Source organism: Microtus ochrogaster, chromosome 10, assembly GCF_000317375.1.
Source record: "Microtus ochrogaster isolate Prairie Vole_2 chromosome 10, MicOch1.0, whole genome shotgun sequence".
In the NCBI taxonomy this organism is placed as follows: domain Eukaryota; kingdom Metazoa; phylum Chordata; class Mammalia; order Rodentia; family Cricetidae; genus Microtus; species Microtus ochrogaster.
In genome coordinates, this window is record NC_022016.1 from 54,429,260 (window position 1) to 54,432,235 (window position 2,976).

The following is a 2,976-nucleotide window of genomic DNA, read 5'->3' on the forward strand; positions in this document are numbered from 1 at the left end:
CTTCTATCCATCCATCCATCATCCATCTATCATCCATCCATCCATCACCCATCCATCCATTCATCATCCATCATCCTTCTATCCATCCATCCATCCATCCATCATCCATCATCCATCCATCATCCATCCATCCATCATCCATCCATCCATCCATCATCCATCCATCATCCATCCATCCATCATCCATCCATCCATCCTCCATCCATCCATCCATCCATCATCCATCTATCCATCAATCATCCATCATCCATCCATCCATTCATCATCCATCCATCCATCCATCCATCATCCATCCATCCATCATCCATCCATCATCCATCCATCCATCCATCCATCATCCATCCATCCATCCATCATCCATCCATCATCCATCCATCATCCATCCATCCATCATCCATCCATCCTCCATCCATCCATCCATCATCCATCCATCATCCATCATCCATCCATCCATCATCCATCATCCATCCATCCATCATCCATCCATCCATCCATCATCCATCCATCCATCATCCATCCATCCATCCATCCATTATCCATCATCCATCTATCCACCCATCTACCAGCCATCAGTCATCCATCTATCCATTCATTATCAACCATCCACCCACCTGTTCATCCATTCATTCGTCCAGCAATCCACTATCCATCCATCTATCCTCTATTCATTATCCATTACTCCACCCACCCACCCACCAGCCATCAGTCATCCATCTACCCACCTATCCATGTGTCCATCCACCATTCATCAATCTACCATCCGTCTGTCCATTACCCATGCATCCATTCTTCCTTCCATCCATCCATCCATCCATCCATCCATCCATCCATCCATCCATCTGTCCACCTGCCTGGTGCTGTTCTAGCCCCAAGGAACCCATGTTCAACACGAGAGGAAAAGCTTTGCCTTGCAGGTAAGAAACGGCATAAAGAAACACATAGGTAGATGACAAAGTGGCATGGGAGCACAGGGGAAATGAAAGGGAGAGGAGTGAGCGAGCAGCAGTGTCCAGCACAGGGGCCGGGTGAAGGAAGTGTGGTAGCGCGTCCGTGGAAAACAGCAAGTCCAAAGGTCCGGATGATGACCATCAAGTAAAGGTTGGAAGACCCGTGTGAGGGAGCAGAGGGGGAAGGGGATCCAGGCTGGCCCGTCAAGCATCTTACTAAGTCAGAGTTTTTATGTTAATTCCAGCAGGTGAAGGCAGAGTACAGGGTGAATACAGAGGCAGCAGGGAGGCTCCTGTCAGCCCTGGAAAAGAAGGAGTGGGGATGAGGGGAAGTAAAAGCGGACCTCGGGGGTTTAGGGTCAGCCCTGCCCTTTCATGGACAGGGTACTTGAGAGGGCTAGGAGGGTAAAAGTCAAAACTCTGCTTCAAGTTTTATAAGACGCACAGGCCTCCAAGTGGATCTCTGAGGAGAGGTCAAGGGGAGAAACACACGGAGTGAGAGGGGTCAGTGTTGGGTGGCCTTCGTAGTCTTGGGGCCAAGGAAGGGAAGGAGGCTCAGCTGTGTCCAAGGCTGCTGAGGTAAGAGGAGGTGAGACGAGAGTGAAGAACTCTGATGCCATTGAGGGCTGCAGGGTCCAAGGCGTGTGGGGGAGGAGCTGCCAGCTCAAGCCATCTCTCCAGCAGGTGTGCTACAGAGGCGACATAAAAGAGGAAGCTGCAGGTAGGCGGGGACCAAGGGGAGACTGAGGGTTCATTTTCAGGCGGAAAACCACGGTTTGAATTTCAAGAGCAAAACCCATTATGGGTGAGAACTCTTAGAAGTCCTGCAGGGAGTGGTGGGCCCTCAAGCCAGGCAGGACAGGCTGGAGGGCGCGCGATGCATCTGCGCCTGTGCAGAGCTCTTTAGAGAGCAGGCTGAGGAAATCTGCGGTCGAGGGAAACTGGCATTTTCTTCAGCTTCACTTCCCAGGGATTCAAGTACCAAGGTCACGGAGAAGAGAAAGGGGCAGGCGGAGTTTTGTGTTCCCAGAAGGGAACAGGTGCGACAGCCTGAACAAGGCTGGGAGAGGATGCGGCCGCGCAGCGCTGCGGGTTGTGCAGGGGCAGCTGGAGACCAACGGGAGTCAGCGAACTGGCGTCTCGCCCTCACCCGTGGCCTGCCGTGGGCACAGGTGCAGAGTGGGTGGAGGCTGCGGGAGGTGCAAGGACAGGGAGATGGTTGGAGCCTGAGGTGGCCGCAAGATCTCTGCAGAGCCAGGCTCTACCCACGTGGGTCACCTCGCCAGTGCCAAAGCCAGTCACTGAAGTCTACTGTTCTCGGTGCCCTCCATCCCGCAGCAAGGCCTGCGCACAGGAAGCGTGACTTGGGTAAACGCGGGTACTCGGCGCACGGTTTTAGTCTAGGTTTCAGCCATGATGCCTCTCTGCCACCTACTGACCGTGATCGGAGTAGAGCCTGCGTTGAGCGCCACTAGGGTTTCCAGGCTCCAGCTAACAATGGCCGACTGAAAAAGGCTGGACGGATGCTCTTTTGTCTTTTTCTTCTTCCCTTTTTATTATTTTGTATGTGCGTGAGTGTGTATATAGGGGACACCCGCATGCCAAGGCGATCATGTGACGATCAGAGAGTAACTTGAAGGAGTTGGTCCTCTCCCCTTCCATCATGTGGGTTCTGGGGACTGAGCTCCTGTCATTAGGATTCGTGGCAAGACGCCCTGATCCATTTTGTAGATCCCCCCACCCCCACCCCGCGGCTCTTTATTTTCTTTTTCTTTCGCAACCCCTGCCTTCCCCGCCCCCAAGTTCTGGGGTTCTAACTAGGGTTTTGTGTTGCTCGGCAAGAGCTCCGCTTAGGAGTCTGGAGAGATGTCTTTTAGTAGTCTGTCTTCTCCACTTAATCCAACTCATTCATGATGCTTACTGAACACTCAGCTCGGGCCACACTGCTGTGGGCACCAGGATTCGTCAGAAAACTCTTTAGCAAGAGTTAAGTTTCTAGCCGGACGATGGTGGCACACGCCTTTAATCC